This window comes from Dermacentor variabilis, chromosome 3 (assembly GCF_050947875.1).
Source record: "Dermacentor variabilis isolate Ectoservices chromosome 3, ASM5094787v1, whole genome shotgun sequence".
Taxonomy (NCBI): domain Eukaryota; kingdom Metazoa; phylum Arthropoda; class Arachnida; order Ixodida; family Ixodidae; genus Dermacentor; species Dermacentor variabilis.
In genome coordinates, this window is record NC_134570.1 from 141,822,021 (window position 1) to 141,847,685 (window position 25,665).

Genomic DNA, 25,665 nt, shown 5'->3' on the forward strand with positions numbered 1-25,665 from the left:
GTTTATTGCTACCAGCAATAAAGAAGACTGGCAGAGGGGCGTCCTCTCTCTAATAAGTACGAATAGGCTGGCCTCGTTGCCCGGGATATTCAGACAAACGAGGCCGCTCGCGGGTTGCGGCAAGTACTCTTGTCGAGGGCAATGTCCTCTTCGCCCGTCAGCTACCTTTCCGCGAGTGGGGGAGGAAGGGTGCACGCGCGTCGCGAGACGGAGGGAGAAGCTTTAGAGGGCGTAAGCATATTTAGCGCCAGCAAACAAGGACGGAAGGGAGACGACACCACAATGCGTTTCCGTCCTTGTTTGCTGGCGCTAAATATGCTTTCAGTTTACCAACACGCCCAACAAATGGCAAAATTGAGAGCGCGTAGTGCGCCTCTCCCGTGTGTACGCCGGCTCTCGACGCGACCACGACGACGCAGGGGAAGATGGGCGCGTGTGCTCTTCACAAAATGTATGTTCTGCAGCGTCCTTTCTTTTCTTCTGGTTTATTATGATAGCATATTCACATGTCTTTGGAATAATTTAAGTGATGAGGAATTGCATATGGACAATACCTCCTTTACTAGATACCTGCCGCGTCGCTAGTTTTTCCGTAGGAGCGGTGGTTCCTGTAGTTCAGGGTAGTCGCGGAGAGACGGCGCTCGCTGCCGACCCTAGTTCACGTCGCGGAGGAAGTGACGTTTACTACGCTAGCGCGCACTCGACCAATGGCTTGAAGGGAGACCGAGACTCCTGCCTCCGGGATCGCAACAGGCGCCGCTAAAATCTCGCAGGCAGGGGAACGTGATTCAAGTTTGGAGCAGCTGCCACAACTAGCGCTCGCGCCGATCCATGGTGGAGAGGAGGAAAGAAGAGAGGGTCCGGAGCCACCTTCTCAGCTGACGCGGCAGGCATCTTCTAAAGGAGGCATTGATATGGGTCGCAATCTTTTCGAGTATAGTATCTACGGCATATGTTACCAGGTCGACTAATTTTTAGGTTTAGTCGACTGAATGACACTTGGCAGGCGTATTGTGCTCTATAGGCTTGAGTGTAAGATAAGGTTAATATCTTGTTATGAATCATATACGCGAGCTCCGGAAAACTTTTCTCATTGGGCTATGAAGTTCGGATTTTTTCTAACCGTCTCAGATGTTATGAATGATTCCGACTTTTTATAGGATCAGTGCCGTATAGAATTGCTGAAGCGTCATCATTTACAAATCATGTTTCAAAATTGAGAAAGAAGGTGTGCCCCAATCGGTGAACGAAAGATGTCGCCAGGTAAGTCATGCTAGTAAAGCAACGAAGGGGGCTAGTTGGTGGACGTTCATGATTACATTGCGCTTAGTGTTACACTGACGATTTAAGTGAAGGACGGGACCATGACGTACAGTCTTGGTCAAAAAACTTGAACCCGCTGTGAACGGCCGGGGAGCGGCTGCGCTCCGCTTTCGCGGCGCTATCGCCGCCGGCGTGCGCCGCTGCTCGCTGGCGTTGAGGATAAAGAGGGCAAGGGAATCATATCTCTCACTCTAAAGCATCTTTTGATAACAGGGCTCATGAAAAACTAGTGCAACGTTCGTTCTGCCAGGTGCGAGGTCGTCTTTCGGCCGCCGTGGTACGGCGCTTCGTGCGAGTAAATGCGGTGGCCTGGGCGAAACTGCCCGGCTTCCATGCAGCCCTTTATACTATCACATTTTTCCTAATTATCGAAATTACCTATTACAATGTTATCCTACACTTTAAAGGCGAGAGCCGTCGCATTATGCCTTTAGATAAACATTGTGAATGTGTTCCTGAGTGCGATGAAAACAACAGTTAATAAAATAACTAACATCTCTCACTGCTGTCTAGCGTTCTTCCAGGTTTTATTGCAATATGCGGGCAATTCAATCATTGTTTGTTTAGAAAAGACAAGAAGCAGTAATTTCGACTGCAAAGACTCTCTTCAGAAAGGTTCTGAAACCACCGTTGTAATATTTCAAATACGTTGACCACACTTCTCCATTAAGGAACGGCCTAACGAGTGCGTTTGCCGTTGAATTTTTTTAATTAAGCCCACAGTGAGATTATGAAAACTTTTCGGGACTAGAAGACGTTTGCCTTGCCTGGGTAGCCGATTGAGTTAGACCCACTCCCTCGGAATTTTGGAAAGTGCCCACTACCTCGCCTTTTTTCATATCTTCGTGCATACTGCCTCATTGTCGTTAGGACCCACTTTCATGCACACATGAGACCAGTGTAAGTTCATCCCATTTGCATTGGGCATCACGCGTTTGAATCGCGTAATGTAGATCAGGGCCAGGAGAATATAGGATTATCTCATAGTGACGGCGTCACAACGGCGGTGCTGTCGCTATCGCGGGTTCACTGGAAGTATTTTATATATAGTTTACTGAGGTATTGTTCGTCTCTACGAGAGAGGGCTTCACAGGCAGTTAAAAAAAGGAGATATACGTAGCGTCCTTTAAACCAGAGACCTTGGCTAGTTTACAGTCAAGCACATGGGCAAGCTGCAATTGTTCGGGGCAACCACAGGCCAAGCCACACACAATGCCTTGAAGGCATGCTCTCGCCTGTGATTTTGTCGAGAGACGCAGGTGCCACCTGAAGCTTATGCTTTCTTGATTAATTTGCTACTTGTGACATCCATGATCACAAATACGAGATGCCATTGTACGCTATTTAATATACCATTAAGCTGCTTAAGTCGGATCTCAGCTACGATCCTCGCAAAGTGCCCGTGTTCGACCATGCGCAGGACTCTTGATAGCGCTGTTCCTTTATTTGGTCCCTGAAAGCAATAACTAATGACTACAATACTCGGAATTGTGAAATTTGAGCCTATCGCGTTTGACAGCGGTCGCCAGAGACCCCCGCCGGCTCAACTAGCGTACGCTGCAAACGGCATGCTAGCCGGTCGTGTGGCTTCCGCTTCGCCACCGTCGCGTTCGCGCCGCGTTCGCCGCACTAGTTTTTCACGAGCGCTGTTATCAAACAACGCTTGAGAGAAAGAGACATGCTTCCCTCGCCCTCTTTATCCTCGACGCAAGCGAGCAGCGGCGTGCGCCGACGATGGCAGCGCCGCGATAGCGGAGCGCAGCTGCTCCCCGGCCGTTCACAGCGGGTTCAAGTTTTTTGACCAAGACTGTACGTAGCGTAAACTACCAACAGTTTAATACTGTTAAAGAACGCGCTTGTACACAAGGAGCTCAGGCGCGGGGGGGGATATAAAATGATATGACAAGATGACGACATGTGATCATACTTTGGGCCAGGCATACGTCGTTCACATGCCCCCGTTCGCCTTGGCAAACTCGACCTCAGCTTCGATAAGTGCGATGGACGGAGTGCTTACGCACATCTCCTTTTCTTTAGCTATCGCAAGTGCCTCCCATATTTCTCGCTCCGTTTTTGTTTTTTATGTGCCAATGACTGTGGTGCTTTCTAGTAGCGGAGAGCATTTGCATTGTTTGCGGTGTGCAGCGAAGTTGCTAGGTGCTGTCAGAAGCTGGCACGAGTATTTGTGCTCCCGAAACCTATCATTTAGACAACGTCCAGTTTGCCCAAGGTACACTTTCCTGCAATATAGCGGGATATGGTAGACCACTTAAGTAGCACATTCTACGTACTTTTCCACTGGCTTAGTCTGACAGAGCATGGCACTTGGACTGCCCTCTTTAGATCCCGCGTTCACCCTCTTGCACATGCCTTTTAGCTTTTGTCTTACAACCCATGGATGTAGGACAACACCACGCGTTTTTTCAATTTTTCTTTTTCCTGTGATTCTTTTGCCTTTTCCTGGTGGCTCTGATTTTGGGCAACATGTTTTCACAGATTTGCACGACCATACTGTTCGGGTACCCACTGTTTCTTAAGCGGCTTACTTGCAAATCGGTGCTCTCCCCCACAGCATGGTGGCATGATTTTTCAACTGCTTGACTGATGCAAGCCTTGGCGATGCCTTTTTATGTGATTTTGGAATGGCAAGAGTCTTAACTCAGGATTTCTTTTTCTCCTCTAGTTTTGTAGCACCAGCACATGTGGAAGCCGCTGAGCCTAATGTTTATGTCAAAGTACTGCAATCGACCTTTGGTAGGAGTCTCGTAAGAGAATTCTAGACCTTCATGCGCTTTCTTGAACACGCTGGTGACAGTTTCTACGCTAACTGGTTCGCTGTGGTTTTCTTTAATGCACACCAAATAATCGCCAACATATCCGAAACAGGTAGTTATGTTAGTTTCTTCAAACAAGTCGGGAAGTTTTCTGTCTCCCACATTCAAACATAAAGCGCAAAGCACGGGAGCTATACAGGAACCAATAACGATACCATCCTTCTGCTCGTACACACTGTCACCATACTCGATAAATGCACCCTGTAGATACAGTTTTAGAAAGTTCACAAAACTAGAAATACTGCACTTGCATATGTCCTGAAATTTGGTGTAGCCTAACATGTCGATGGCTTCTTCTACAGCGTGTACCACCGCTGGCCTCGCGACACTGTAGAACAGGTCCTTCACGTCTATTGAAAAACAAGGCGTTGGTGGGCTACTCTTTAGTGTTGCAATAACTTCGTCAGAGTTACGGATCAAGAACAGGTCGTCGAAAGGTAAGGAGTTAAAACATGCCTGAAGGTAGGCCGCGATGCATCTTTGCCAGGTTCCGTGGTCTTCAACAATCGTCCTAAAAGTAATTATCTCTTTGTGGGTTCTTACCGTGAAAAACGGCTTCTGAGTGAGTTCTTTGCCGTCTTTCACGTGCTTTGCCAATCTTGTCACGTCCATGCTTTCACATGTTTCGCTGGCTTCGCTTTTCAGTTTTGCAATTGCTTTGTAGGTAATGCCGCTTTTTGCGAAATTCTTGCGGATCACTTCTTAGGCGGATTTTTCGTATTCGGGAACGTTCATCACGACAAACACGCCTGTTTTGTCCGAGAGGAGCAGTTTTAGATTTTCTTCCTTGAGGTACCTGGTCACTCTGCTTGTTCCTGCAGGCTTGGATTTTTCTACAAGGCTGTTTTTCGACACTCATGTCAAAACTTCTTTGATGCAAGTCACTTTTTCTGGCTCAGGGGTCCTCTTCGCGACTGAGCGAACCATGGCCAGAAACTGTACTGCCGTTACCGGAGGTTAAATTGCGTGTTTCGATTACTTATTTAGGGTCTGTTGCACATAATCGGGGATCTTTCTACCTGATTGGTTGACGGCACCGCTTCCTTGAGGCTTACGCTTCTTTCTTCTAGGGAGGCTCTTCAATGAGCCTTTCCACAAGCTTTCGGCATGCAACTCTGCGAAGTCATATCCAGCTTTTCTGGACCCGAGAGGTTAGCTCGCAACAGTGCCACCACGTGGCGTACTGACCTTAAACATTTCAAACTTCCCGCAGTGAAGCGTGATGACGTCAACAAAAGGAAAATAAAATAATTAAAAGCTATCCCTGCGCACTGAACTTCGCCACAATGATTGTCCCGCCGGCGTTATCAGTGTTCTTGATAAACCGTAGCCGCTCGTCGCCTGGAAATGACTTATCCTAAAAGCGTTTAGTCGCGACGAGAGATGATGGATTCTGGCCTTTCGATGAGGTTCTTTCTTTTCTTTTTGATGCCACGGAGTAAACAAGCTAGGCTAACCGTCAGAAGCGCTCCGTGGCAGCTTTTCTTTAGTCGGCACACATTGTTAACGTGCGAACATCGCAGAGCGCCTATGAGACACGCCGTCGTGGACGCGTTTGATGTTGATCTATCGATTTCGTTAGGTGCCCCGATTATTTCGCTAGCGATCCGCACTCACGGGCTACCGCCACAGCTGCAAATCGAGATGTGCTTAAGTATTAAGAGATAACATGGATCTGTCGGTTTTGCACCTTGACGCAAAAGTCTCGACACAAGAATTGAGCAAACTGTCTCTGTGTCGTCGTCGGTAAGCACGCAATGGCCGAAGCTGCTCGCAATATTACGTCACATTTACTGGCCACCAGGCCATGGACACCCTTGGGTACGACATATACAGTACTTGCATTTAGTTTCCAAGGTAATCTCATATGACGTTTGTCCACGTGCGGGAATGAGCACCGCTATTTAAAATGATTGTGCAGTAATATATGCGGGATTTGTATGCCCTCCATATTGTCTACCATGTTGCCGTTCCGCCTCTATAATATAGCCGCAATGTAGACTAGCATTTATCGAACGCCATAAAGGCTACCGACATACTCAAAAACCTCGCGCACAGCTCCTGAGAATTACTTGTATTCAAGAGTTGTGCGATTGCCAAGGACATCCTTAACGAGCGTTACATAACACATTATGGGATTTTACGTGCCGAAACTACGATCTCATTATGAGGCACGCCGCAGTGGGGAACTCGGGAATAATTTACACCACTTGGAGTTCTTTAACATGCGCCTAACCCTAAGTAGACGGGTGTTTTCGCATTTCACACCCATCGAAATACGGCTGCCGTGGCTGGGATTCGATCCCGAGACTTCGTGATTAGCAGCGAAACCCAATAAAACCTAAGCAATTACAGAGGGGAAGGAATGTCGGCAGTTCGAGGAAGGTGGCAGTCGGCACGTGAGACAATTTGTTCCCATCCTCATTGCCGGAGAATCGGTACCAGCCGTCGAGGAATGACACCGTAGGATGCACTGCATTTAATGTGATGGAGTCCGCGTCCAATATTTCAGACCCGAATCACCCTGTAACTGACGACCAGGCATCTCGCTTAGAAGTGCAGTCGCCTAACAGTTGTCGGGTGCTGGCGTTGGCCAGAGGACCTACTTGACATCTTTTCAACAGTTACCGCCATTCTCTCCTTATTTTGCACCATCGGGTTTCACCTGAACTGCTTCAACAGCCCATTTATTTTTGCCAAAATTTGACCACCCTTCAACGTAATTGTTTCTTATTTTTAGCTCATCTTTTATATTTAGGCTAATGTGTCCTGAGATTTCCCGTGGTTTCACATTTCCTAAAATACCCGCATTTTTGTCGGTCTCTGTTCATATTTTGGAGGTTTTTTAATAGACGTTGAACTTATTGCGTGGCCCCCTGACCACGCTGCTCAAAAAGTTAATTTATTTTACTGAGGTCTTGTGCAAACTTCTGCCTTCCTGCCGTTCATCAACCTCCGGGTTTCCGTGTCACTTGTATCCCATTTTGACGACTGCAATCCCACGGAAGTTGGCAACGATACAATGTCCATGGCATTAAAGCCGTTTAAATCAATTCTACCGTGAAAACGATAGCCGTTTTTGCTCACTGTGACTGCAAATATTGCATTAATGAGCGCCATTCTTAAGCAGATAGACTGATAGTCCAAAAATTATGCGGATCTCACGTATGTGCGAATTGATGTAAACGAAGCTTTCTGTGTTCTTTGTTGTCATTGTCGTACGTAATCTCCACAGAGTATTCAGGCACCCTCTAAGAAAGTGCTGTCAATGTTTGCCTGATTACGCCCGCCATTGAGATGCAAATAAATGTAACTTCAACTCATTTTCTCAGAAAGAAACGCTGAATGAAACGCTGACGTCATCCTGAACAAGATTATCAAGCGCAGTAGTGCTCGATCTTATGATGCCCCTTTTGGCAAGGTTATTTTCGTGTGTTTCTTTTTTTTTTGGGGGGGGGGTGCGATGTGCTCTTTTACCGTAGAAACGTCCCTCAGACGTCTCTAATGTGCTCGTTTTTATTCTCAAGCACCTCATGAAAACAGTCATCGCTGCAACTCAAGATGTCCTGGTGTCACGCCACCATGGCGTGTCGCGCAAGTAAGACCACGCTGATTCATTTGGGTTGGCATATACTATTTTATGCATCATACTTCGCCACATTCATTTTTCAAACTATGCCAGAGCTTGAAAAGGCCAACCAACTCACTAGCTCCCTTTCCTCTGTTTACTTCCGCAAAGTGTGCATCTATCGCTGTGGTTACCAAATATGCCCAGCGATATGCTATTACTAAAGCCTTTCTGGCGACCTGAGCAGCTGAAGTCGCAGGCTTTCTTCAAGCGGCGTCGACGTTGAATATGGCTATCCTCAAGTACTTTTCGTGGACTTCGCTCACCGCCTTCTCTCCAGTGTCATCTCTTACACTACTCCCTCCTGCTAGATACAACACAAACACGCAACGACCTTAATGAAGTATCAATTACACGCTAGCTGACATGCTTTCGATGTTACTTTCCGCTGAGCACTGGGATTGTAGCGTGGTCCTGTCTATAGGGACATTATCGGTCTACAGCCTCGCTCAACAACACTGCTCGTTACTCATTACATTTTTTTCTCGACAGCAGCATACTGTATTTCCAGTGAATATACTCTCGGCTTTAGGTGTGACCTTGAACGCCCACTTATTCTGTTACATTGACGGCGACCGTCAGGCTGCCGCCTCATTCTGAGCTTCGCGCCCTCACCAGAGAGCACAGAAAGTTTTTTTCACAAACAAACCACCGGGATTCGAGCCCATGTATTCGCAGCATCCTCCATTTGGGAGCTGGGCGCGCAAACCATTACGCTACTACCTCCCTCCGCAATGTGCTGTTTATCTGCCTTCCAAGTTCTCGTTTTCATTGCAGACGAAGGCAGAACGGACGCAGAAACAAAAAGAAAGTGAAGATTGCTTGAGCCGCCAGCTGGCACATGACCTTAACTTTGGCAGGTTACTCTCACTGGAGCGCATGTGCTTGCAGCTAAGTGCAGATCGTGGGTCGCCTTAGCTTTATTGTAAATTTGCTTTCTCCGACTCTTTTCGGATAAAACTGAAACGATGGACAAAAATGAGACCTACCGTTGTATTTTTTTTTGCTTTTCTAAGTTTAAACCAAAAACACTCATTCGCACAAACAGTGATTTTTTAAAGAAATTGCATAAGGATGATATATTTCGAGGCCATGTCGCTGCCAATACGGGCCAGCACCACGTATCTACGAAACGGCATCACACTGCCGTTGCATGCCACAGGTTACTGAATGATGAAAACAGGAAACACGACTGTTTTTCAGTTCACGCAATTTATTGGACAGAGAACACCAGGCGCCCACTACGATGAAAATTTTTTGACAACAGCGACACACAACGGCGGACTGATTTACTTCTTGAAGAGGTTCAGTTTTATTTTTCCTCGCAGAATCGCAAGCACAGGAACCACCGCGCCGTATACCGCGGCCACGTACTCTAGCCTCCCCCTTTTTCCTCCAACAATATGGCCGCCGGCGGCTTCACGCGCTCCCGTAGGCGGCGTATCGGACTGTCACTCCAGAAGTTTAAATATATAACCTATTTGCATAGAAACGACAGCACGATTGCTAATATATTATTGTCTTGGATATAATTGGCACGACGCCCAAGTCTTCTAACGCGTTCTTATCTTTGCGTTCGCGTCTCTGTCTTGAAGAGACGCGCACCGTAACATCATGCTGCAATGGTGCTTGTGTTGAGCGTATGTAACGCGAGAAACGCTGTTCTAAAATGTCCGTTCTCTAACTTGTGCAGCAAACCAATGTTTATTGTATTCCCGCAATAGCAAGAGTCCCGAGTATAGCAAGCGTAACCCCAAGCGTCAAGTTATAGTCGTAACTTGAAGCGACAGCGTAGTTGTAATCAACAAACCCTGCCAGTAAGGAATCAGCGGTGAGGCATGACTAATGAATAAGTAATTGCCAAGGTTGGTTTTCAGTAAACGTTTGTTTCCAAGAACGGCGGGTGCTTATACTACCGCAAAGTACGGATGCTGGGCGGTGACTCCAATCCTTTACTCGCCACATCACACATCTACACTGGAATTCAACTGGTTTCACCAACTCTCGCTTATGTTCTATCGACCCTAAACGGCGACTTCGCCTGCCACCCGGGCTCCAGTTTTTCCTCTTTGTGCCTCGCTTCTTTCACAATGTGCCGAGACGTGCTTTCACTGATGCTTGCTGCCCCTTTTTCTCAATAAATGAAGGCATTCTTTCATTCATTCCTAAATTGCTGCAAAAAATAGCATGTCTTCATCTCCATAACTACCCTGTCTCTCACCTGGACTCTCCCATCGCAAAACAATGTTGCTGTGTTGCAAATGGCTCGGCATCACATATACAATTTTATAGGAATGGCCAGCAGCGCGGCGTCCAATTTTCGGTGGGTGTCGAGACACTATATAAAGCGCCTTCTCTGCCACATCCACACTTAACACTCTGCTCCGTGAGCTACTATTAGCCACTAGCACGCAGTGCGAAATGAAAGAAACCTATCTGGTCTAGTCGGGGGCAGCTAATTTCGGATTCGCGATGCGTCCATTTAAAATATATATTTCTTATCTAAGCCTAAATGACAGCGATATAGGCGATGTGAGTTACGGTAGCTCGTTGGTTTGGACTAATGACGCTCTTAATGCAGCACTTTCGTCTTACGGCTGTTTTCGAACGGGAACGAAAGGCAGGAGGGTAACGCGCCTTCCTGGAATGAGACATTCGGAATAACTCTTTGTTTGACGGTTGGACATATGTCAAGGGCCCCCGATATGAACCACCTGTATGTCGGTATCTGCTTGCAAAGGGGAACTCAGATGAAACGTTGTCAAGCGGATAGGCTTTTAATTTTCATAATTATATCTTTATTGAAATTCCTTAGCATGAGGTGAAAACCGACTAATAAGAATTTACATTTTCTGTATTATGAAAACCTCATGTTAATATGAGATTGCTGTCTTTTACAGCCTCCTTAATTAAAAAGTGAGTTATGAATAACAAATTGTTGCGGTAAATGCGTAAGTGCAGACGCCAAAAAGAGTCCTAGTCCGTTTCCCAGTATTCACTCAATGAAGATGGAGAACGTCTATACTCTCACCTGTTGCAGTGATGTGAAGAACCAAACACTCCCAAAAGAGTGAGTCACGAATATAACATATAAAAGGCTAGCTTGCGCTGGAAAACACTCAAAACACAACGATGGCTACGCGCATAGTAGTGCTTCCTCTGGATCTGATCTACGGATCAACACATCGGTTCATCAGATTGGAATGCCCGTACATTGCAGCGCAATCTCGGGTCCTCAAATCTGATGAAGACTGTACGCCGGCATTCGCTTCACGCGCGCACTCTGACAAGATAACGCTCTTTCGCTATTGGATCCGTGACAACGTACGTGATATTAGAAACACATGCAGGTGCGTCTTGAGCTAACCTATAACTTAGGAACAGTAATAAGACGCTAAAATAAGCTCCCCGCGCCCCCACAAGAAAGAGAATACAGTTGCTTTTAATATTAGCTGAAACATATTGCTCGTGGTAAAAAGGGCCCCCAAGGACTGCACAGCGGCACCGACATGCAGAAAATTCAAGAGCTAAACACTTTCTAATTACTGGTATTTGTCAAACCAGCATTTCGTGATTCAGCGTAGCCCCGTAGTCCAGGGGCCAGTTCCACCACGGGTACTGTATCGGAGCTCATATTTCATGTCAGCATTATATGTCACAAAATCACAGCATTCTTTCTTTAGATCTTAACATTAGACAGTCAAAATACATGCAGCGATACCGTCATCCTAATACTTCAGTACTTTTCGTTCTAACGTACATGTCCGCACTGATCCATATGTTACAAAGTACTGAAAATGTTTCCAGTGCTTTCCCTCAGGCAGCCGTTTTTATTCCTGATGATGGCACGAAACCGAGCCTGACGCCACCAGCGCTCAGAAATCTAAACAGGAGCGTGGGCAATGTTCTCGCACACCCTGTGTGATGTACCGTAGCGCTGAGAATAGTCCATTGTGAAGGCAGAGGTGCATGGTTGGGCACATGTGCTTACGAGGAAGCTTTTTTAGCTCGGATGCTCCTATCGAAATATATGTACAAACAGAATTCGTTTTTCTCGCCAACCACCAGCTGCGCCAAATTTGACGAAATCTGTTGCATTTAACAGAAAGACCTAATATCTAGTGACTGTTGGTTTGAAATTTTTGATTGAGGTCGCCAATTTTTTATTAAAAATTGGCAAAAAGTTAGAATTTTCAGAAAACGAGGCTATCAATTTACAACTCCGTAACTCAGCAATGAAATATGATAACACAATTCTGTGAATTGCCTCTAATAGTAGATCTAAAGCGGACAAAATTGTTATGTTACAGATGAGTCTCAAAAAAGTCAGTAATATGAAAATATAGATTTTGCAGAACCCTCTTTCACAACGTAACAAATTCGCGTAAGATATAAATTGACATAGAGAACTTGTGCGCTTTGAATGATCTAATAGAGGCGGTTTACAGAACCGCGATATCTGTTCTTGATGCAGAGCTATTAATTTATAAACTTCGTGCGTCTATTATTTTCGAAATTTCGACTTTTAAAAATTCTTTTCACAAAATTCAGACCCTAAATAAAACTTCCGCTTCGAACCGTCGCTAGAATTCAACTAACTCTCTCAAAGGCAACAAATTTCATTATAGTTGGTTCAGGGGTAATCTCAGAAAAAACGTTTTCGCGTTTTACAAGTATATGAATGGGCTGCGTCGAAGTTTGGCCCACGCTAAAGCTTCCTTAAGCTCATGAAGTTGATTTGCGCCAAGATAACCTGTCCATACATTCATACTTTATAAGAAGCTTACCGCACCGCCAATATGCCGGCTGCTTCTAACTGCACCAAACAAAACCATTAAACCAATACAAGCAATGGTGACATAATTTCATCATGCGAGTGTTCAGCTTGGTAACCTTTGGATGCGGAGTAAGTTGAGAAATTGTGTGCATAATTGACAAAGCTACGTTAATAAACTTTTCAGTAATTGACCTTAAATGGCTAAAGAAAATGAGCAGCTTGGAGCTCGTCCTCGAGATTATGCAGTCAAGCGAAGAAATTTCGATTAAACAAACTTCTTTAATAGGCATGCGAACAAAACTTTTCTAAATAAACGCTCTTGGAAGGCGTAACTCATGCAGAAAAAAAAAAAACATATGTTAAGTCACAGAACAGCGCTTCAAGACGGAACACAAATGAGGAACCGCACACAAAGTGCGCTTACTTGAAGTGCCGTTCTGTCTGTGATAATGAAGCAACTATCCCGTCAGTCATTACTTGCGAACCTGTAAAGTCAGCCTGACCGCACCTTGCCTTTTGTGATGCTGCCATCAATAGTATGGCCCCGTGAGCATGTTCTTTGTGGCCGGCAAGTCCGTTTTCGATTTTTATTCACGCCGTTTAGAAGGCGAGCAGTTTAAATTCTTATTGTCAGTATAGCAGCGAACGTGTGCCGCCGAAAGCTAGCTTGGTCGCAGAAGCGATGCTTGACGCAATGATTGTGGAGATATAGCGCGTCGCTGGCATCAAGACAATGCGCTGCCGCCGAGGAAAGGAAGATAACAAAAGTGAACAGCTTGGTAGCTGCTCACGGAGCCGTGCCGATGGCGAAAGATCTGTGGCGGCGGTATTGACGGCTGAGGCATTTTTCTTTATTTCTTTTTTTTATATAGGGAACCCGTTAAGAGGAAGTTCCAACTCGGGCCCAACTCCGGCGCGGCCTATTCAAATAGATGTAAAATGCCGATACGCTTTTCTCAGATAACCCCTGGGCCGATTTTATTGGAATTTGCTGGAATCTAGAGAGAAAAGTAAGTTCTAGTGGCTTTTGCAAGCCGACTTTCCATTTAGGGCCTCAATGTTGTTAGAAGAATTTTAGAAATTCGGAAGTGCGAAAAAGAGAGAAGCACGAAGTTTACAAATTAATAGCTTCGCATCAAGAATAAATATAACGGTTCTCTAAACGGCATCAATTAGATCGTTATGTTCTAATTGATGAACATAACGGTGATGATCGTAATTCGATATGTCGATTTATATCTTACGTGAATTCGTTACGTTGTCTACAAGGGTTCTTCAAAAGCTCTCTTTCCAGATTACTAATTTTATTTTGACATTAGTGTGTAATATATTAACTTTGTCGGGTTTAGATGTGCTGTAAGAGGCAATGCACAGAATTGTGATATTCTTCATTGCCGAAAGACAGAGTTGCAAACTTGATGATTTAGTTTTCCGAAAATTTGCGATTTTTGCCACTTTTCAATAAACAAATGATGAGCTAAATAAAAAATTCGAAACCAACAGTCACTAAATTTTACGTTTTTCTTTAAACTGCAACAAACCATGTGAAATTTAGTGCAGTGGTAGCCGAGAAAAACGAATTTTCCTTTTACATATATTTAGATAAAGTCACATGAGCTAAAGCTTCCTCTTAAGGGCTGCTTTCTCCACTATCGTGTCTGCACTCTTAGGCAAAGTTAGACCTTTTGGGGTGTATCTCTGCCACACAACAATAATCGTCATCTGCCTTGCTTGCGTTTCCTTTCTTGAAAACGCCACGCCAGCTACTTTCCTGTCGGGCATGCTATATCATGCTGATAACGCGCATGACATTTGTTACTGGAAAGTACCGGGCTCGCGGCGTTAAAGAAAGGAAATGCGGACAAGACAGATGACGATTATTGTTGTGTAGCAAAAGGGTGTAATATTGCTTAAGAGTGTGCGTGTAGAACAAACTCCCGAAGATAGTAAAATGCCGCACTGACCCGCGGCGTCGGTGAAGCAGGCGTTAAGTACTCCCCATACGTGGGCCGATCCCGAAGATAGTGCAATACCGACCCGACCTGCGGCGGCAGTGAAGCAGGCGTTAAGCGCTCCCCATACGCGGGCCGATCCCGAAGATAGTGTAATAGCGACCCGACTCGCGGTGGCGGTGAAGCAGGTGTTAAGCACTCCCCATACGTGGGCCGATCCCGAAGATAGTGCAATGGCGGTCCAACCCGCGGCCGAGGTGCAGTTCGCCATTAAGGGGCCCACATACAAAGCTTTGCTGGTCATCCTTCTTGACAGAGTGGAAGGGCACTGAGATTTTTCTCTAATCCGCGTTTGTCCTGCATGCGTCTGCGATGAAAACAAGAAGCAGGTATGCATCGTAAATCTCAGGTGGCGGCGACAGGTGGTAACGGAGAAGTTAGCATGCCCAGCCCCTGCACGTACATATATCTGCATTGACACGGGTTCGTGGTAGTGATAGCGACCAAAGCTCTCCTTTTCCTGCGCACTCTAGCGATTGTGAAACTAAGGATGTGGTTAGCATGCCCAGCCACTGAATGCAAATTGCAGCAGTTACGAGTGGTGTGATCCCGCTGGAGCTGATTGTGAAAAAAGCTTCCTTTCTCTGTCCGCTCTCGCGATGGTGAAGCTAAAAATGAGGAGGAGGTCTGACGGACACAACATTGATCATCATCACAACACAATGGATGGACGACCTGCGGAAAGGGCAAGGCACACCAAGTTTTTAGCACTTCGCTTGTCAATCAATCAATCAATCAATCAAATCAAATGTTTTATTTCCAACAAACTTGTTGGGGGTCCTCCAGGCGAAAAGCTGCGACATACAGCTTGAATGTGCCTGAAGGCCCTCACATGGCAGCAGTACAAATGCAATATACAATGCAATGGGTTACATTTACAATAATTACAAAGATCACATTTCAGTAAAGCGCTACAATGCCTAGTATGCCGAACTGCTTCTCACTGCTAACACTGGACTGATACTAAGAAAATGCTCCGTTCGAAGACACCTCGCTACACTGAAATTAGCAAAACAGTATCAGTTCATAAAAGTGCGTGTGCGAATCATCTGGTGTCCTTCTTGTGTGTGTAGAGGGCATAAAGGTCCTGGGAAGGAAACGGTAATATCGACGTTTTTCCTGCAGTTGCACACAAACAAAATTCGTTGATGTGGTCGGACAGTGATCTACCAGCCGAGAAGACCAACCCGCAAATAAAAAAAAAAATCGCTGGTTTCAGATCTTCCAGTACACTTTGCGCTTAGCTGCCAACTGTAATATTTTTTTTCTGTGCTCTTATGAAGAGGAAAACTCCACATTACTACTATATCAACAACAGCACACAATATAGACTGGCTTTGAAGATGTGACCACGCACCGCACTTTTGTACATTTAGCCCATGTAATATAGGGGCAACACGTTTGAGCAAAATGAATAGGTTTTCGGTCAAAGCACTGTGACAGGCGGGAAGAAATCGTTGTCATGCCCGGTGGAAAAAATACCATCTGAAATCTTATTTACTTATATATATTTTTGAAAAATCACTGTAACCCTTTATACATTTGCTTCGTTTGAATTATATACTAGCCTGCCTCGTCAATCTCAAAAATGTATTCTCTTTGCGGTTGAAGGCCTACGTGAAAAACGACGCAACATAACAGTAAAACATCCAGCAAGGTTCCTATCCAGATGATTGGCGAAATTGTGCGCTGAGAGCGTGTCGATTAGCGTGCGATTGAAAGTTGAATTATGATCGTTGTAAGCTTCTGTTGCGTCTAGCACGAGCGAGTAGTGTTAGCGATGATATTTGTGTGAAAATGGTCAGCTCGGTCTGCTATAAGTTCTTGTGGATTTCCACATTGAACGTGGCAGTCATCACGATGAGAGCACACCTGTGACATCTTTAGCCCAGTGGGCTGGGAAGACTCGAGTGGTAGCTCCCCTTGAGGGGTATTGGCTAACAATTATTAATATGCGTACTTTGCGATGATGAAACGGATGCAGAAACACCACTGGTGTTGTCTAATTATTCGTAAACAGGCCCCCAAACTTCAATTAGCCCACCCCCGATATTCAACTTGGCACACCCTCAAATTTAAATTAGCCCACTCGCAAAATTTAAAGTCGGCCACGTCCGATTTTGATTTCGCCCAGCCTTAACCTTCACGTAGGCCCAATCCGAAATTTCAATTGTGCCAACCCATAAATTTGAAGTTGGTCCACCCACGAATTTCAATAAATCGCTCCCAAATTTCGAGTCGACGCACCCCACAATTTAGGTTTTCCCACCCCCATATCGCCCCCAAATTTAGATTGGCCGACGCCGAGATTGCCCCTACATTTAGGTAGGACTAACCCCATATCGTCCCCAAATACAGAGTGGCCCCCCACTTCCGCAAACCACCAAATTTAGATTGGCCCACTCAAATACCAATTGCAATTCTAGGTTGGCCCACCCCCACATCAGCCCCACAGTAACACTGGCCCACCCCTCGATCACCTCAAATTTAGGATGGCCCACCGCAAATCACCCCCCAATTACGGTTAGTCCACCCATGTATCACCTCCCAATTCAGCTTGGCCCAGCCGCGCATCACCCCCATGGTTAGGGTAGCCCGTCTCGATGTCACCCCCAAATTTAGGTTGACCCACCCCCATATAATCCCTAAATCTAGGCTGGCCCTCCCCCATATCACCCCTGATTAAGCTTGGCCTAGCCCCATATCACCCCCATAGTTAGAGTGGCCCTCCCCTGATATCACCCCCAAATTTAGGTTCTCCCACTCCCATACTATCCCCAAATCCAGGCTGGCCCACCCCCCATATTGCCCCAAACTTAGGCTTACGCACCCCTAGATCACCTCAAATTTAAGTTGGGCCGCCCCATTTCAGCCTCAAATTCCGCTTGGCTCATTACCATTTCACCCCAAATTTAGGTTAGGGCCACTCCCCTACCACTACCAAATTCAGCTTGGCCTGAACATATCGCGCCCAAATTCATGCTGATGCCACTTCCAATTTCAATTTGGCGAACCCAACCCTTTTTATGAAGACCTATTTATATGGGAAATGCGTCAAGTTTTTTGGCGTTACAGACACGATTTTGCAACCAAATTGCTGGGGTACTCCCCAAAGAATGGTGCGCATTAAAAGCAAATGCACCGAAAGAGGGACGCCATGTGTTCATCCTAAATGCCAAGCTAGCTTCTCTGTAGAGCGACCAGGGCAGACGCAGCACGGGACATTTATTCAAATGGTTTTTTTACGGCCACACCTACGGATTCATACCACTTGCCTGTAAAGAACACATTAACAGTAGCTATTAATCCAGACGTTGCACATCTTCTCCTAGTTGGTGCATTTCTTATTTGGAAGAATATTTAGAAATAATTACCGTTCGGGGGGGGGGGGGGGGCAACGACTCAGCCTAGCAGACCCTTTGTTCCACGCGAATGTTGCATAGCAATGGCACTGACCACCGAGTGCATTGTGGCCCAGGTGGACCTGATTCGCTCGGAGTGTGTGCCATTAAGTACAGCCGAAAGTCGAAGAAAACGGACCTTCAAAAAGAACACAATAAGAATAGCCATTTTGTTCTCCCAGGTTCCACGCTACAGAGCGCGAAAGTTTTTTTTTTGCATAACACAAAGCCATGCGCAAGCTTCTAGTTATTACGTCCAATGAATAAATCTTCATAAAAGCGATGACTTAACAAAAGAGCACGACACTGCTACGTTTTAGGAAGGTAAAATAGAAAATATAATATTTCAAGAGCACCACTGGAAAACCAGAACCGAAAGCAAATCTTGAGTTTCGTGCCTCTGCCATCTGATGAGAGACTACAAATTAGGTCCTATGCGGCTTAAGAATAAGTGCGAAGCGGGAATCGAACCGCGGCCACCGTGACGCAGGACGAAAGGTGCGCGCGATTCTACTACTCGGCCACGGCTTCCTTTTTTGTCTTTATTGCCGGCTTTGACATACACAAACAATACACAACAAAGCAAACATGTCAACAAGGATTTTGCTGGCACGACATATTAAAATTTTTTCAATGCTGCAAGCTTATCTGGCATGTCAATCCATGTTGCTTGTTCAAGGAGTGCCCGATGGACATCCCTGAACCGTACTACAGATTCAATGAAGTGATCACGGGTAGGTCGCGAATTGACATCAGCATTGCTGAACTGCGCTCTAGCTCTCCAAAAACTGTGGAGGCCCAGGAGCATTATAGCGTCATACGGAAAAGCTTCCCTTTCTACCGGTAAAAATCTTATTCCATGTGGATCTAAAGGTAACTCTTTCTTTAAAGTCCTTTGTAGCACATCCCAGAAAAATATGGGGTCCCAGCAATCTAGAAACGCATGCTCTATTGTTTCAGGTTTCTTGCACAAGAAGCAGTTAATGGACCACGGGCCAAAAATACCTCTGCTATACATCCATGTTTTAACTGATAATGTGTTAGTGTGTAGTATAAAGAAGAATCTTTTTACCAAAGGGTGTACTGGCATTCTTTTAACTCTTTTGAGGACATCTCCTAGGCCTCCATGGTTTGACATACGGTAAATCGGTACAGGGAGCATAGTGTCAATAAGGTCCTTATACAGTTTTTTCCTATTAATATTGGCGAGATACTGGACAAAAAACCGCACATGCAACATTCTGTATGCAAGCACAACTTCTCGCAGGCAACCTTTGACGGGCCAATGCATTGCTTCACACGAGCATACAACAAATCCTGGAAGGTGACGACATAAAAGCACTTGCATGACTGTGTGAAGGAACACATCATTCTGATCGCGAAGGTACATAAAGCGCGACACAACTTGTCGCACAAATAAATGGGCCAACCCAAGGCCCCCTTTCGTTTTTGGCTTCCGAGGCCTCGCCAAGCAGTACGCTCATGTTTTTATAGACACCACGTGAATTTTCACGACAGTGTTACAGAAATCACTTTTGGGAACAGTGTTACGCCATGTGTGGAAAGTCGAGATAAGCATCAATCGAAAGCTGAGTCTCCGGACTACATACACTGCACTGGGTATTACGATAGACGCTGTAGTTTTATCACAGGCGTCGTTCTTGCCTCGAAAATCGAGTACAAATTTTTGTCGTTTCAATAGGCTTCTATTGCTAAATTTTTGACCGCTGTGGGAACAAAATTTTTACGTGCTAGCGTGATCACTGCATTTGGCTCGTGTGGATTGTCTTCCAGAACACCGTCTGTCACCTACCTTTTTCAATAGTCGACGTGCAGCTTTTGTTATTCGCGAAAGACCTGCTCGTTCTATTGATAACGCGCTAGCTTCGTGCCGGGCCCGCTTGGGGCGCTAGTTGGTACGTGTCCAGAAAAGCTGGATATGCGTATAAATACCTGATCATTGCTGTTGAAGCTACTGAGTCGATTGTTTTTTCGCCTATCGCCGCAATGTGGACTCGGAAGAGACGGATCTGTCGCCACATTTCTGCTCGAAGAACCTTGCAGAGGCGTCTTGCCGTTTTTTCGGTAGGGGCGACGTTTCCGAGTAGACCAGCCAACACAGGGAAATACAGACCGTTGTTCAGGGCGTACGTGAGGGTGCGAGTTTTGCGCCTGGCCTTCGCGATGTTGTCGACGAAATATAAAGTACGAGGAAGCGGAGGAAGCTTAGGGATGTTGAAGCCCGATGTACTTTATATAACATTTAGTACAGTAATGAAGGGGGCTAGTTGATGCAGGCACCACAGTGGTAGAGATGGTCGTGAAGTTTGGCGGTAAAGTTCCATTGTTGGCGGCAATTATTCTGCTAAACGCTAAATTCTGCTAAATGCATAACGTCATTAATGAGACTAGATATGAGCCACTATAGGCAAAAGCAGAGACGTAGGGTTATCAAGAAATGATCTTTTTGCAGTAAAGCCTTGTCTTCGATGTTACTCTGTAATCAAGTGATGTTATAATCAAATTGAATGACGTCTCTTTTGACATTTTTTTAGGTGAGATATTTAAAATGTTTCACGGGTCAATTCACTTATTCATCTTAGTGTGAGCCTCTTTTGGTGAAACGCTGCTCTCTACGCGTATTAACGTTTATTTGGTTCAATGTAAAAGCATTTACAGCAAAACAGTGAAGGTCAGCAAAATGATTTTGTCGCATTAAGGAGGTAATAGTTAGTAGCAGTAACAGTAGTAGTAGTAGTATTAGTATTAGTAGTAGTAGTAGTAGTAGTAGTGGTAGTAATAGTAGTAGTAGTAAACTTTATAAAAAATTGGCAATGAACTGGGGCACCTCAGTACAAGTGCCCGCTGGTGTGCTGATGGAGACTGGAGATGGTCTGAAGGAATAAGGAAAGGGAAGCGCGGATCGCTCTCCTCTGCAACGTCGGGTTACGTGATATCTCTGCTCGCGCCGGTCTGCACCGGCTGCGCCAGATCACATGATCACGTCGCCACGCGCATCAGTTTCAACCGGGTGCGCCGGATCACAGTGTCCAAAACTTTTTCGTTCTGATTTTCATTTCAATTCACCGAAAACAGTTCAGTTCCGGTTCGATTGCGAAGGGAAGAAAATAACGGTTCAAGCTGGTACGAATCGGTTGAAGTTCATTTGCATAACCAAAAAACATTTGAAAGAAAACAGCGCAAACTTATTCCGTACACATGCTCAACGCCGCTGCTGACTTGCAGTGAAAGGCTACGGCTGTTGTTTGTTTTACCGGCCGCACGTAGTTACAAAAGAATTATGCAGATCCAACACCCATACTGGAATCTATGTGAAGCGAAACTTTGTTCAAGGAAAGAGAGAGAGAGAGGAGAATGTATTGAGGAAACGCGGAAAGGGTCTGAAGCCTGCTATTGTGTTAAGGGGCGAATTGAAGAGCAGGAAAATAGGTGACTGAAGAGCAACGATGACCACAGGCAGTAGGAGGTGGTTATACAGCAGTCGTGTTCGAAGGGCCCGTTCACAGCTTTGAATCTATGCCTGTATTAAGTAAATATTCTCAGAGAGCCTTTATGGCTCGCTTCATTGATAGGCCGGGTCAATGGCCCAGTAACACTTTTTCACTGAACGGCCTATTGTTAATTGGCGCTTGCGAAGAGATCAACGCTAGTTGTCCACAGTCATACCGGGGACAAGCAACAACTATGCGTGCGTCACGGGCTCAGGCACGTTGCATGCATATCAATCTCGTGACTCCGCGCGTTGGATGCGATGCAGACGTAAGGGAGTTACAGCTCAGCGAAGCCAGCGGGCCAGGGTAGACGCCACAGCGCATCTTGTACCGCGCATGTGCAGTGGCGTCTACGCTGGCCCGCTAGGCGCGCTGGGTCCGCTGGCTCGATCAGCTGTAACTCTCTATTGTCGCGTTTACACAGTGCCTTATCTGCTCCCTGATACAAGATGCTGAAAACCGCACTAATTGTGCTGCTACATTTAAAAATCACGGGAAGATGGTTTGTATAGCTGAGCCACAAAGGCAGACAATGCATGCATGAAAATATCCAGAAAAGGTGGCCAATCCGTATAGAAAACCATTATTTTTTCTTTTCGGTTATGTTCCGGAGAAAAAAAAAGAAAATGGCAATGCAATAAACGGTGCAAGTTGGTGGATGTTCATGATTGTTTTGCGCTTAGTGTTACATTGATTAGGTATGCATTTTTTCAAAAGTAATGTCACATCTTAACCGCATGCTGTGGAAGGTATAGTTGTTTGGAAATTATTACCCATGAAGGTACTAAGCTCTCTTTTTATTTCGCAATAATGTTGCCATTTCAGACACCACAGATAAACGCAGCAGCCACAGGGACAGTGCACCATCTTCGAGCGAAACTTTGGCATCAATGTGCCGTGCTGGGGAAGCAGGTGAGCAAGGTTGCATGCATACTTGCATACGTCTTTCAAAAACGGTGATAACTGAAAGACAATTGGACTGTTACCCGCCGCGGTTGCTCAGTGGCTATGGTGTTGGGCTGCTGAGCACAAGGTCGCGGGATCGAATCCCGGCCACGGCGGCCGCATTTCGATGGGGGCGAAATGCGAAAACACCCGTGTGCTTAGATTTAGGTGCACGTTAAAGAACCCCAGGTGGTCAAAATTTCCGGAGCCCTCCACTACGGCGTGCCTCATAATCAGAAAGTGGTTTTGGCACGTAAAACCCCAAATATTATTATTATTATTACAATTGGACTGCTTCCAGTGATAGCTGCTGTCTCCCGTGAACCTGTTGCCAAGTCGTGCCACTCGCTGCAACTCTTTCAAGAAGGCGAGCGTTATTTAGAATATGTTGGAACAGCCCGATTGGTATGGCTCAGAAATATGCTACAATTGCTTGAATCTGCGCTGTGCAGATTCACATGGTGCCACTTCTACGGCGAAACAAGCTCGTTCCCACGCCAGTGGCTTGACGATGGTTCGGTGTAAGTGTTAATTCAGCTTGTGGGGCTTAGTTATTTGTTGGGTTTCTGGCTTCAATTTTAGAACTGTGGTGTCACTGTATTTTGCTTTCTTTATCCTGTTGTCGCAGCTGACCACACGTGCACACAACCAAACTCGGAAGGAAGCACTTAATCTCTGGAACGTGACACGGCAGGAGGGGTCACAGCATTATCAGCGAGTGCTGATCTGTCACCAGGAGCACTTCACCTTGGCCTTGGCGAACCTTCACCTTCACCTTGGCGAACCACTTGGGCTCAGAACTTCACCTTTTTCTTATAGAGGTTAGTGATTTTGAAACATTTTCAAAATATTGCGCACTTTTTGGTGCTGCAAGATTACATGGACCTATGACTAAACCAAGCGCAGCAACTTATTGGTCTTCTGTCGATTATCTACCCTTCAGGATCTTCCACCAGCCCCATCAACAAAAGGCGGCCTCTTCAGAAAGTTCGAGCCAATCTCAGGCTTCAGGTACTGCTGCTTCAACGTCGTCACATGAAGGCCACTGCCAAACTGGTAGAGAGTCTGTGCGAGCATTTAACTCCAGCTGTTGCTGCTTTTGTCGAAGCTCAGCTGAAGATGGCGTAATGTCAGCCGGTTTAACCGTAGATGGTGCAGCCAAAAGAAAGCCTTTGCTTTAGATTTATACTTCCATAGTCCAAAAGGTTAGATATTTTGATGAAATAGTTTTGCGGAAACCCACAAGGTGGAAAGAAGTAATTAATAAAGGGAAAAATTAGACATCCACCCGTTCATAGTAATTGCTACAAAGGAAACCCACACGCGTTCCCCGAAAGAAAAGCCTCGCCGTTGAAGGAAAATTCGTCCTGGTCCAGACTCCGGAAGGGCGAGTGGTCCCGGGTTCCAGTCCCAGACCAAGACGAATGTTTCTTCTATTGCGAGGCTTTTCTTCGGAGGAACGCGTGTGGGTTTCCTTTGTAGCAATTACTATGAACGGGCGGATGTCTAATTTTTCCCTTTATTGGTAAATATTTTGTAGGACACTACTAAGAATTCCATCTGTTAGGTCTCTGCATCTGTGGCTTGCCCGCCTACCGCTGAGGGTTGGGTTTTACCATCAAGTTTTTAATTCGATCAGCAAACAAGCAGCGTTTTTTCCAAGGCAAGACAGGGCTTGCACTAGATTTTTTGATGCGATGCATGTAGCATAGGAGCTGTCATATAAGTCACTGTCCGACAGATTTGATTTCCTGCAATAGTACAGTGCAATACAAGGTCCCAATCTCGCAAACAAGGCTCTTGTGTTCATGTGTTCAAGCAGTGTTCAAGCAGCCTCTTGGCTATTTCTTTGCTGATAAGGCAGCACCTGTGACTGTTCTGCACGACCTTTTCAAATGCCGCAAAATCTTGGTTGCAGCTGGATTGCAGTGTGTGGCTGTGGTTTGTGATCAGGTGAAGCAAAACGTTTCTTTCTTTTCAGACCTTCTAATTCTTGAAAAGCCTTACTTAAGTGTCAATGGTGAACCACATTTCTTTATTTTTGATCCACCACATTTGTTCGGATGTTTACGTAATATGTTGTTGAAGTACGACTTCAGGGCAGGCAGTGACACAATTAAAAGCTCGTACATACGACAGGCTTATCATAGGGATTGAGAAATGCAAATTCGCTTCATTCCCAAGCTCAAGGCCCGGCACATTAATTTGACTTTTGGTTCCAAGATGTCGGTGAAACTCGCAGCACAAGTATTGAGCAATCATTGCGCTGCTGCATTGTGCACGCAGGTAACATTCAAGCAATTGCCAGCAGAGGCTATCCACACGGCCAGATTTATTGAGAAGATGGACGGGCTCTTTGATAGTCTAAATATTTCACAGAAGTGGGGAAAGTCTCCGTATGCATCTGCCATGTGTGCAGGATCTGTGCATAAAGAGTTTTTGGAGGAGTGCACTGCAGTTTTCGAGAACATCAAAGTTCTAGGCGCTACACGGCGGTCACTTTGCATCCGTGGCTTGTGCCAAACTATGAGCGCTTTGCTGCAGTTATGGAACCACTTGGCCTCTTGCTATGGTTTGGCATACTTCCTTACCAGACACCTGAAACAGGATACGCTTGAAAACACCTTTGCAATAGTTAGGTCACAATCTGGAACGAACAGCAACTCGTGTTGCCAACAGTTCCAGGCGGCACTTAGAGATCTTTTAGTTAGCAACCTTTGCAAACTGTCGGAAAGCAGCAACTGTGCTGAAGACATTGTCTGTCTTCTGGCCACTCTCCCAGCTTGTTTTTCTAAATTTGCTCCTTCTCTCTGTACACCTACGACATCCTTGCTAGTTGCAGCAGAATTTCTGGCTAATGACTATCCATCTCCGATACTAGGGAACAACATTGTGTATTTTGCAGGCTGCCTTGCGTAGTGCCCACTTCTAGTGTTCAGTGCACCGGAGTGGAATGCCTGGCCGCCACTGTTCGCGTTGGTTCCGTCGACACCACCGTGGCCAGTGTGTATGTGCACCCGCCTCGAAGATCGGACACTCGCTTCATAACTCGCCTGTGCAAGCACATTCGTGGCGACCACGTCGTTTGCGGTGACTTTAATTCCCATCACACCTCGTGGGAAAGCAGCCACACGGATGCAAACGGACGCGATCTCCTCGACGCCATTAACGCTGCCGGTCTTCTCCTAATAAACACAGGGGAGCCGACTTTCGCAAGAACAGGAGTGAAGCGC

The 25,665-nt window shown here is 45.8% G+C and overlaps 1 pseudogene; it reads left to right on the forward strand.

Annotated features, from left to right (window-relative positions):
- The first annotated feature begins 1,253 nt into the window (after window positions 1–1,253).
- On the forward strand, window positions 1,254–25,351 carry LOC142574789 (uncharacterized; annotated as a pseudogene).
- Window positions 25,352–25,665: the final 314 nt, after the last annotated feature.